This window comes from Cygnus olor, chromosome 6 (genome assembly GCF_009769625.2).
Source record: "Cygnus olor isolate bCygOlo1 chromosome 6, bCygOlo1.pri.v2, whole genome shotgun sequence".
In the NCBI taxonomy this organism is placed as follows: Eukaryota; Metazoa; Chordata; class Aves; order Anseriformes; family Anatidae; genus Cygnus; species Cygnus olor.
In genome coordinates, this window is record NC_049174.1 from 39,147,963 (window position 1) to 39,159,997 (window position 12,035).

Consider the following 12,035-nt stretch of genomic DNA (forward strand, 5'->3'; position numbering starts at 1 on the left):
TTTCAAGTCTCGCACTCTAACCACTAGACTAAGTTGTCTACTTTGTTATACTAAGTCTATATAAGGAATAATTTAATACTTTGGAGGCTCTGTATCACATACTCTGAACTGACTTTGTACCTCCATAGAGAAGTTAAAAAACTCTGAGCAATCCTTCTGTATGTTTTGAGAAGAGAAACAAAGACCATCAAGCTATTTATTTAAATATTATTTTAGAACATATTGAAAAATGCTTCTATTATTTTGTTCTGGGTGCAAGCAATACAAAGTGTTAAGAGGTTTCTCATTCTTATAACAAAGCAGCTAGTCTATGCAGTCAGTTCTCAATATCAGAAAAGATGTTATGCAAGTGACTATAAACTGTTGCAAGTCGAGACTTTTTCACCTTGCTCTGGAGCTGCTGAGTCTGATGGTGCACTGGTAGGAAGATGGAGGACGCACTGCCACCAACTCTCTGCCGAAACACGGAGCTTCCCGGAGCCCTTACCTTCCACCCGCTGAGAATAAGAGTGCCTATCTGTGCAACCCTTACCTGGCTGTTAATGTAAGCAGGAGGGTCTGGCTTTGTGTTGCTTTCCTTTTCTAATGAGTGAGATTTTCTTATGAAATCAACAGTACTTCAGCTTAAGTGAAAAACATTTTGACACAAGAGGTAGGGCCTCCAAGATCTGCGGGTGACAGTGTGAAAAAACATTGGATCAGCAGGCAGAGGCTCTTTGGGTGAGGCGGCAGAAACCTCCTCTGAATTTTGCCACAAGAATGGTGACGTACATCTACTTCAGGGCATGTGTTTCAACAGTAATTGATATATATTTTTTTTCCCTCAATGGAGAAATACGACGTTTTGAAGCGTAGCTGAAACTTGCTGCAGGGTCTGGCAGCCAGGGCTGGGACGCGGGGCAGGAACACCCTCGCTTAGCAGGCAATGAGAGCTTTCCCCACACACCGGGAATTGCAGAAAGCAAGAACGAGAGTGCCAGTCACTTTTAATAACCTGTCAAAAGGGAGATTTGGTTACACTAGCTCAAAGCTTCCGCCAGGAGCAGCGAGGCTCCCCGTGAGGTGCTGAGGAAACACCTCAGGGCAGCACGAGCGGGCCCCTCGGCGCCCGGCGGCCTGCAGCACAAACACTTGGTGCCGTTAACATCACGGCGGGCCGGGGGGCCGTGCCCGTTCCCGTCACCGCGGCCTTCCAGCGCCGCCGACCTCCCGCGGGTCTCCGGGAGCCTCGGCCGAGCCGTGCCGGGCCGTGCCAGGCCAAGTATCGCGGGAGCCGGGCGCTGCCGCAGCCGTTGGGCGGCGCCACGGCGGGGAGGCGGTGGCGGAGCGGAGCCCAGCCCAGCCCAGCCCAGCCGAGCCCAGCGCAGGGCAGGGCAGGGCAGCCCCGGCCGCGCTCCGGGCCGCTGCTCCCGGCGCTCCCGTGCCGGCGCCATGCGGAGGAGGAGGGCGGCGGCGGCGGCGGCGGCCCCGGGCGGGCGGCGGCGCTGCTGAGCGCAGGTGAGCGGGGCGGGATGGGGCGGGACGGGGCTGCCGCTGAGGGGCCATCCCCGCCGCCACCGGCAACTTGCCGTGCGTGGCAGCCGGTGTCGGGGGGGGGGGTCCCCGCAGCCGGCGGAGCCCTCCCGGGGCTGGGGCTCCGGGCAGCGCTGCGCCGGCTGGGCTACATCCCGGTGTGGGTGCGCGGCTGTCTCCCCCGATAATCTCCGCTTCTGGAAACAGGGGGCCGGGAGAGAGAGGACCCGAGTGCCTCCGGGAGACGGGAGCGGGATTTACGGCAGACGCGGAGCAGCGCCGTGGGCTGCGGAATTCGCGAGGGGGTCTCGGGGTGCGGAGCTCCGGGTGCGGTGCGGGGCCGCTCCTGTGCCGAGCGCCGGCAGCGGGGCTGAGGCTGGGCACGGCTGTGCTGGAGCCGGGCTTTTCCCTTCAGAGCATCCTGAAGTTAGGGTGCCGGCTGCGTGCCCGGGGATCAGCCTAAAAACTTCTTCCAAGCTCACGGAAAACGAAGGTGGCTTTCTTAGGATAAAAATATCGGTGGTAAAGGGAGCTAACTGCCGGAGCTGCCGCTGCTTCTCCTCCGCTGCAAAACGGCAGCGGGCTGAATAATTTGTTTGGGTGCTTCTGGGCGCCTGGGAGCAGCGAGGGAAGAGACGGACGAGGGGATGGGACGCGCTGGGAATTACGCCGAGCAGAGCAAGTGTGATTTGCGCTGCTCGGCGGCTCCCACACTTTGTGAAAGGAGACGAGGCCTTAAATCTTGTCTTGGTTTGTGTTGGTTCTTCAAATAGACTTTAACATTTCCCTGTGCTGTGCCCAGGGTTAACAGTGCCCGATTGCCGGTGGTCACGATGCTCTGCGGTGGTCCCTAAAGCTGTGCCAGGGTGCAGGGGCTAACGAGGGCAGTTATAAGTGAGATGTAACTGGCAGGCTGGTACTTCAGGTAGTGCTTTGGGTAGGCTCGTTACTACAGATGCTGTAGGATTTTTTTTTTCATTAAGAAGTAGTTATGGCTAGCTTTAAACTGAGAGTGTAGTATAGCATAAATTTGGCTTCCCCTGGGATCACTTCTGTGAGGTTTGGAAGCGATTTCTTCACTGAAGCAGAGCTCTGAGAAACAAGACGTGCTGTGCCTTCCTATCGCTGCGCCCATACGTGGGGTTGGTGTTTGCGAGTTGCGGAAGATGAGTGCGTGTTATCGTGAGACGCCGACGCTGGAGGAGTCGGGTGGAAAGCCAGCCTGGCAGCCTCCTCTTCGACTGCGGGCGAGCTTTAAGAAGATAGGAGCGTAAACAGCTTCGCCTTTCAGGCACAAATGGAGAATGAAGGGGAGGACGGCATAGCCCTGTATGGTCTGGGGATTTATGTCTGTTAACTCCCGCCTCCCCCTCCAAAAAACAAAATGATTCTCCCTAAGCATTTCGGAAGAAAAGAGATGGCAGATCTGTTCCCATCATCCGTACCCCAAGAACCCTCTTACTAGGGAAGAAGAAGTTGTAAAAGCGGTCCTTACCAGCTGTAGCAAAGCTTATGACCACTTTATATTTTAGAATCAGACTGCGTTACTTTCCTCGTAGCGTTAAGCACAGTTGCTTTGGGTTGAGGCAAAATATAGTAGAGCGCTACCTGACGCCTCTGTCGGATGACAGAAAAATTAAGGCCAAAGAAGAAAAGCAGAAATGCTTGGAAATAAGAAACTTGGAAACCTTGTCATATTCTTCTGTGTAAGGTAAGTAACAATTCTAGTGGTTGTTTGTGACATTAGCAGATGCATTCAAGAAAATACTTTTCCTGAAAATATGAGTCACTTTTATGAACGTAGGAAATACTGAATAAAAATTATATACAGTATAGTGAGATCTGTGTGCTTTTGGCATGCCTGTTTTTCTTCAAAAACTTGGAGATTAAGAAAGAATTAGTATGTATTCGACTACTTTTTGATGATTCAGTTTCAAGTTAGAGTGAGTATGATGTGAAATACCTATGTTGTCAAAAACGGCCTTTTTAGTATTCACAAACTTTGCTATTTCAAGGCTGTTTTGTGGGATCGGAAACAGTGAGAGAGTTTGGATTTCTCAGCACTTTAAAGGGGTTTCTTTGGCTCAGGTACGCAGAAAAAAGAACGGCCGGGCCGCTCTCATCACAAAGCAGGGAGGAGCACGCTTTCAGCTGGCGCAGCTGCAAACGTTCCTTGGCAGCTACGTCCTCCAGGTGCGTGTGAGCAGGGATCCTACCGCTGCTGTCTGCTCGGCTGGTCTTCTGGGTCGAGTCGGCGGCCGCTGCCGAGCGCTGTGCGCCGGTGCTGAGTGCAGGTGCCTATATGCAGGCACCAGGCATCCGTCGGTCACTGCCCTTTCTGGCAGTGCAGGGTGAGAAGCCAGCCTTATGAACAGCACTCCTGTAGGAGACCGTCTTACGGAAGGCACTGGTAGGTTTTTTGTTGGTTGGTTGTTTTTTAAGTGACACTGGTTTCAGCGGTTTAAAGTTTTGGGCTTGTGGTTCTGTCTTTACTCGCAGAAATGTCTTTGCCCATTGAATGAGTGGGGTTGGTGCAACACAAGCGTTTAGCTGTTTTTTCGGTCTTACTCTAATGTTGATGACGAATGTGCCGGCATGGGTTGTCGCAGCCAGGGCAGCTGGTTCTGCATCTCCTTGGGACACGTCATGTTGGTGCTGGCAAGCCACACGTTTGTCAGGAGATCCTCCAGTGCTTGGGCTGTGTTCTTCCTTGGGTGCTTGGCACATAACCTTTGCCTGGTTGGTGTCTGACTTGCTCCAGCATTTTATTCATATTTGAAGGGCTAGAAAGCTGGTTCTGGGTGGTATCTGTCAAGCCGTCAGTACCACTCAAGTACTTGTTACTTGCAATTTCAGTGGTGTGTGTGGGAGAGCACCCAACATCTGAAAACATACAGAGCTGGTGGGGTTCCCGTGTCCGTTAGCTGTGACAAGGTCACGCAGCAGCCTGCAGGGTCACCATGCCTGTCACCCGCCGGGGCAGGGTGGAGAGCGGGCTGGGGAGGCATCGCCTCCAGCTGCCGAGGCGAGGAGAAGCCCTGCAGGCTGGTGACCGAGGTCTGCTCGCGTGTTTGTAGCTGTCACTGCATGGCTGCACCTTGGGAGAAGCAGGAAGGGAAGGAGCCGGAGGAGGACTTGGCATTTCCAATCTGTTATAGCACCTGGGATTGTCTTCTGATGCTTGGGTATCGAGTTTGTCCCCATATTCTTTTAGGATCAGTATTTTAGTTGGGTTTACATTTTTTGTGCTTCTTGCTAACGGGTCTGTAGAAACAGTCTGCGGTAGTACAAGGCCGGTGTGTGAAGGCGTGGGCTGAAGGCAAGGGAATTGTTTACAAATTCGACATCCTTTACAGGCTAAGTGGCTTACAGTGAGGTTGCTCTGAACACAGAAAGCTTTTTTTTCTTTTTTTTTTTTTGTCTAGGTATTGGGGATCCAAGACATGTGTTGCTTTGAGGTATTGATTCTGTGAAAAACTGGTGCCAGGCATATTGCTCAACTCCGGTTGGAACAAAGCAGCGTGAAATAGAGTAGACTTTTATTACAAAGAAGTTTGGTTAGATGAATTAATAAGTCTTTTCCACTTTAATTTCAGAGCCATGGAAATGCTTTTTAAAATGAAGAATAGGTCTATTTTTAAATGTCAAGCTGCCTATTTCAGGAGAGGAGAGAGGGGGAGAAGCTAGTTCTTAAGACACAAAACACTTGATAGCTCCACTAGATGCACCAGATTTTTTTTTCTTACTAAATGTGAAAGAGCTTCCTGTATCGATCTCAGGGATTGACGGTTTGAATATTGTAAGTTCTTCAGGTAACTATACATGAATTAATAAACTGCTTATGGTATTAGATGATGATTCACACTTTTTTGGAGGGTATAGTATGTATTTAGGTTTGGTTCAGTCAGTGTTAAGTCAGCTTTTTTTGTAGGTGAAATTTGCTTTAAATGTATTTATTTAAAATGAAGGTATGTCTTGGAAAAATAGGGTGGCAATCCTTAGTCATTTTTAAAGCAAACTTGCTTCTTCATTTTAAATGACAATTACTCATGTAGCAACTCTGAAAAATTTAATTTGTAATGCAGTGTAGCACATATGGCATCGAAACTTAAGCAGTGGACTTCAGCTTGTTAGATCTAACTTTGTGATGCCGTGGTCCTAGCACGCATGGATGCAGTTCTGTTTATATAGAGTCTGTCCCTCCACGCTGGCCGGCTGCCATTTGGTGCAGTACTGCATACGTTGCACTCTGATTCTGCAGCAGAGGTTGACAAAAATCTTTCTGTGCCAGATCTCTCTGCTTCCCGTGCTTAAATATTGTTGTTGCCTGTCTCTCCTCCTGCAGCTTCAATGAATCGCAGGAAAGGTACGGGAAGCATCACCTTCATTCTTTGGTTTGTCAGAGGTGAGGACTGGAAACTCCAGATTTCAGATGAAGTGGACTCTGGTCTGTTCTCCTTAGAACAAAGGACAAACAAAAAGGACATTTGTGATCACTCCTACTTCTTCTGGAGAATTTCCTCCAGCAAACTTCTTCCCGAGTACTCTACAGCTGACCTACCCGTCTTTTGCAGAAGCCAGATCCAAACGGATCTGGTAGAGCAGGTGTGTGCTGTAGATCAGCTTTGGAAGGTCGAAACGTGGCTTTCCTGGAGGCTTTATGGACGCTTTCGCTACCGAGTAGCTTCTGTTTTTAAAAATCATTCTGCCCCTATCACAAACTCAGCTTTTGTTAATATAACGGTCATTTGAGTGCCAAATGTTGCATTATAGGAAGGATTTTGTCCAAAGCAGTGACTTAATGTGTCTGAATTAACCAGTTCATAAAGTGGTCTGCTAGTCTCATGTACTGTACTCTCGTGGTCAGTATCACAACAATAGCTATGGGCATCTGCGTTTTCTGTTTCTTAGCCTCCAGCCTAAATTCTTTCAGTAGGTATGAGGGGAGCATTTGAAAGGCTGTGAATTGAGCTGCTTGCTAACATATAGAGATGTCAAACAGAATAAGTTTCAGTGCTGACTGAGGCGGTAAAGTTGCATATGTTAAAAGAATGGTCTGTGTGACAGATAATAGATTCACTGGAAAATGCAGTATGCCTCGGTTAAATAATGAAAAGGCAGGAAATTACCACCTGAGTCATAACATACTGTAACTCCATCCACTTGCTCGCCTTTCTAAAGCACCTGTGATCTGAAGGTTGTACGCAGTCATTGGTGTGTACCCCCAGAGGTCAGCCAGGCCGTTTTCTGTTCCCCCATGCCCCCAATACCATGTTTTCCCCCTCAATATTCTCAGTTTAAAGGGATGTAAACGAAGTGAGTAGGAGGGATTCTGCTTGTAGTATGATGCTGTGCACAGTTATTGGGGACATAGTCTATATGGAAATGCATAGCTTTATGCGACGCTGCTTAATGAAATCTGCACTATAAAACACCCAGACAAATAGCAGATTATCAGGAATAGGCATTTCTGATTTTGCTTTGCAGCTGCGAGGCATTGCACCTGTAATACGTGCTGCTTAATGGCAGCAGCAAGAACCGGGATGCGGTGCAGAGACACAGCTCTGCCTGTCCTCCCCCGAGAAGGCAAATTGCTGCGGGTACCGCTGGGTCTGTGCCTCTGCTGCTCTCGGCATCGTACGCATTAAAGCTTTCCTCGTCTGTGGCGAAACTCAGGTGCCTGCCAACCAGGAGATGGAAGCAGGCCTCCCTTTTCTATCCACGTGAGGTGTCAGTGGGACTTTGGGGTGCTTCGTTGTTCCCCTCGGTGCTGCCCAGAGCTCCCCCCGCTGCCAGCCTGACACGGCTCTGCCGCAGATGGGGCCGCATCTGGCAAAGGGGGGGGGGGTGCTCAGTGTCCCCCTCGTGCCCAGAACGCGGTCCTAGGGCACGTGGCAGGTTTGGCTGTGGTTTCACCAGGCTCTGGCTCCTGCAGGCACTTCATTAAGCTTTGACTGCCGCCATCAGGAACGGCGTCGACTTGGAAAAATGGCATTCATCTCCATTTCTGATTTCATGCCATGAGGGGTTGTTTCTGAACCAAACAGTGGCTTTCACTCTACTAATAACTTCCAGTTTGCATCCCTTCTTAGCTAAGCGTCTGAAAGTTGGTTCAGAAGTCGTTAGTCAGCGTAGGTGTTGCTGGGAGCCCGGGTGGCTAACGGGGGCTTTGCAGAAGTTGGAGGCTCCAGGGCTGGGAGGTCGGGCTGAGGTTCTGATACTAGTTCTGGTACTAATTTGTGAGGTGTAATCGCCGTTCTAGGGTTACATCGAGAGTGTAGATGGGCTCTAGGTCTCTACTGACTTAATAGGAAAAGCACAGTTAAAAGTGCTGAATGATAAATTGGGCGATTCTTCTGATTTTCTTTGGAGGAACTTCTGTAAGCAGTTTGTTTCTGTCTTGCCCAAGGATTAGGACATTTAATTCATATGCAGCTGTAAGAGTGGCGGTAGATTAAGGGGCCATTCAAGGATATACTCATACTGACTTACAGTTACTGGCCATTTGAAAATGTACGGGGATAAAGCTCCATTAATTTTTTTCTGAATAGAACAATTTTTGCATGCAGTCCTTGAAGAGCTGCTGTCTTGGACTTGCTCTTAGTCCCACTGCTGTGTTGCCACAATTAGTGTCTTAAGTCCACATCTGAGCCTGAAATCGCTGCAAATCACGCTGGTAAAGTGTGAAAACAAAAAGCAGTCGGAGGAAACCATTGGGCTGTGAAATAGAAGGATGCTTCTGAAAGGCACCCAGATGAAGATAATCAACAGGCAGGTTACAAAAAGCTACTTCCAGTGCTGCAAAAGGTGTTTATACAGTGCTGCGAAAAGTGCTGCCGTGGGGAGGCCACGGAAGGAGCCCCCCAAAGGAGACCATGGGGCCGGTCCTTTTTTATCATCGGCAGGAACGTACTGGCTCAAGAGATGGTTGTGGGTGTAGTCAATGTGCTGGTGTGGGCTGCATGTCCAGCCTTGGAGGGGGTGAGCATCGCCAGGGAGCAAAGCTGGTGGGGGCTACTCAAAGTCCTGGCCTTGTGAATGCTCCCCTTGTTTCTAAAGAAAGGATCAGTTTTCATCATGTTTTTAAAATCTTGCAGAAATACCATGGAACTAAATTAAAAGCTGCTTAGGCAACTGCATGGAGTAGTGATGAATGCCGTAGCTGTGAGTCCCTGAGGAAATTAAACGTTCCTCGTTCCGAGCGTGGCTCGGCTGTGTGAAATAAATGGGGCACGGGGCTGTGCGGTGACGTGTGGGAAGAAATGCTGAAGCACTGCTTCATTCTGTGGATGGGATCTGCTGCGTGTGCCGAGTGAGAGTGGGGTCGGCGGAGGGGTCTCTTTAGTGCATGAGAAAGAGAGCCACAAAACCACAAATTGCCTCTAATTCTGCCAGTTTTTCAGAGCCTGAATTTGCACCCTGCGTAACATTCTCTTACCACAGCATTTTATTGTGGCAGTTTTAGGAAAGCCTGGCAATGCACATGACTTCTAAATTTGCATACCGTTTTCTATTTTAAAGCCCTGTTTTTATTGCTTACAACACTGCCAAACTGCAGTTTTTTTGGGGCAGGGATTTCCCTTGCTTTGTTGCTTCGAGATACTGTTTTTAAATCGGCTTTATTCTTAAAGTGGTAGCTGAAAAGCCCAGCACATTCACCATCCTCCTTCTCCTGAAACCTTGTCGCTTTATATTTTAGTAAAAAACAAACAAAACGAACATATTATTTGGAGAGCTTCATTGCTTCTGAGGTTGGGAGGAGGGGCTGTGGGCCATAAGAATGGCTGAGATGGTGCGGAAAGGTTCCCCCTGACCCAGTGAGCAGTGTTGGCCATGGGCACCCAATGTGCCAAGAGGGTGCCAGGCGTCCCCTGGACGGGGTTCTGGAAGGAGCCCGCTTGTTGGTGGCCCTGTTGCCTGCACGTTTGGGGGCCTGCCTCCTATTGCCCCGTAACAGCGTGTTGGTTTCTCTGTTTCCCCACCCTGGGTGCCTGAACTTCCCAAGCTCTCTTCGTGCACAATGTTTTATAGAAGTGCCCCCAGACCAGTGTGAGTGGTCTGGGCTTTGCATTTTATTTATTCATTTATTGCATTTTGTTACCTTCAGATTGCAGAAGGAAAAAGATTGCTCCTCTGTGCAAAGCTAGGGCTAGGCAAATATTTTCCTTCTAGTACTTTTCAGAAAAGCCATCTTAGCTGGTCAAAACAATCGTCAAATTACTGCCCGAGTGTGAGGTGCAGGTGAGGGGAAGAAATGTCCATCTTGAAACAGAGATAACTGTAAATATATTCCAGTTACAAACTTCCATTTTATTAAAAAAAGTAATTTTGCCTGAAACCATGTATATTTTTTTCAAATTCAGCTCGGGTGTTGAATTGAAAAACGATTCCATTAGCGTATCCTGGCCATTCATATGTATCCATTTGGAATTCAGTATAAATAGGTTTTTCTAAATATATTTTCTTAATAATAATAATAATAATAATAATAATAATGAGCTTGGTGCTGGCTGGGCCCGCCAGGGAGCGGGATGGCTGCTCGGCCCTGTCAGCTGCAGGACGCGGCTGGCACCAGAAGGCCTCAGGGAGAGCGGGCAGCCCTGTTCCCACCGCTTGGGCTGCATCCTCCTGCGGCTGGGAGGGTGATCTGGGGACTCCCTCCTGCCCCAAGGCCCAGCTGCTGAGCTTGAGGTCCAAAACGTCGGCCTCATGTGCGTGGTTGGCCCATGGTCAGGCCTCCTGGGGGTGCAGGCGACTGGGATGGCGTGGACTGTTGAGCCAAAGGAGCTGTGGATGGCTTTCTGTGGGCAGTGAAATCACCACTTAATGTCTTCCCGAAAACCAATATTTATAGGGCACGAGGAGTGGAAGGCGTGGTTCTCTGCCCCTGGTAATCCTCACTTCTTAGCGGAGCGATTTTTGGCCGGGTTGATGGTTGGAAGGTGAGGACAGAGGCCTCTCGCACAGGCTGCGCGGCGCCACCCCGCAGCCAGGTGCCGTGCCTGTGCAGGAACGGAGTTACCCGGCCTTCGCTGCACCTCCAGGTCAATGCAGGTTTAAATTTTTTTGAAGAAATGATTTTTTTAAATCAAAACGTTAATTGTTTTTTAAAAAAATGCTGTCATTGCTGTTAACATTATAATAGCTTGTTGCACTGCCTTTATTTGAGCCCCTGAAACCTGCACGGCTAGCAGTGCTGTAGCGGACTGCGGTGGTTCTTGTACAGATTATTTGTTTAAAAACCACACAGCACTGGGAACAGAAGATTTTTCCAATCATCTCTCTACGACTGCTATACTTCTGAGGTTTACTCAGTTATATTAAAACAAGAATTGATGAAGAAAAAATTTCTTCTGTATTATTAAGTGCCTGGGGAGGAAGTGCCTTTGTATCTCAGCTGGTGCTGAACAAGTAACTATTCTACTCAGGGCTACAAAAGCCAATTACAGCCACCATGGTGATGCAGGCTGCGTGGGGAGGGTTAACACTTCTGCTATTTTCTCCTCTTTTATTCTAATAAAGATCAGTGTTAATTTGGTTTTTTGTCATTTTCTTCCTGTCATTAAACTGTTCCTGTTGGCTAGCGGGAAAGTGAATTGTGCTAACCTAAAACAAGTATTCCACAGCCCTTGAAATTTTAAATCAACCGGCTGTGAATCATTTTGGTGAGGAAAAGAGCTATTGGCTGCATTTACATTTAAGACAGATGAAAAACTTTATTGACTATTGGGTAGTAAAATAGCACTTAAAGAATAATTTGAAAAACTGTATTGTTCACTCTCTTCCATCTCGTTTGTTCAAATGAATTGCAACTAAAATGTAATTTAAACTTCTTATAAAATATTTTGGAACTATTTAAAATGAAAATGACCCCTTAGGGAAGCTCCCTTAGCACTGTTCTTCACGTGTTGAACAGGAGGGAGAACTTGGTGTGGTGTCTGTGATCCTCTCACATCTCCCCATGTGTGGCAGGCGTCTGTGGCTGTGTGCTGTGGGGCGATGGATCTGGAAGGGACAGACGCCGATTCACCGTACGTAATGTGGGATTCACCATATGTAACACGGCAAGGGAAGTAAAGCTGGGCCTGGAGCGAGTCGTTAAACCAGGCGATCTGCCCCTTGGGGTACAGCTGGATGGAGAAACTTAGTTTGTTATAATTATCCTCACCCACCCAAACTAAGATAGAGAAGTGTTATGTACAAAATGAAGCTTTGTTAAGATAGGTAGGTTAAAATGTGGACAAAACTTATGAGAGCTTTCTTCACAAGCACCTTGTTTCTATTCTAGAAAAGGCAGTCAGGTGGTAAGGATGCCTTCTGTTTGTGTTGTTTTGTAGGCACTTGGAAGAGTATCCAGTGGTTCGGTGCTGAGGCAGTGCTTTGGGAACACGGCCAAAGCGGAACTCCCACCCTTGACATGGAATGCAGTTTATAATGGTAAGAGTAAGGTGTTTAAATATACCCTCAACATAACTTCGTAAATTAGAGACTAAATATAGAGACCCTCACACTTAGCTTTTGTT

At 48.4% G+C, this 12,035-nt stretch overlaps 1 protein-coding gene across 1 annotated transcript in view; it reads left to right on the forward strand.

Annotated features, from left to right (window-relative positions):
* Window positions 1–725: 725 nt before the first annotated feature.
* GALNT13 (polypeptide N-acetylgalactosaminyltransferase 13) overlaps window positions 726–12,035 on the forward strand; it is a 124,324-nt gene continuing 113,014 nt past the window's right edge. The window contains exons 1-2 of the mRNA XM_040561509.1: window positions 726–1,497; window positions 11,850–11,949. The gene's annotated coding sequence lies outside the window, so the exon portion shown is untranslated. The remainder of the gene's footprint in view (window positions 1,498–11,849; window positions 11,950–12,035) is intronic.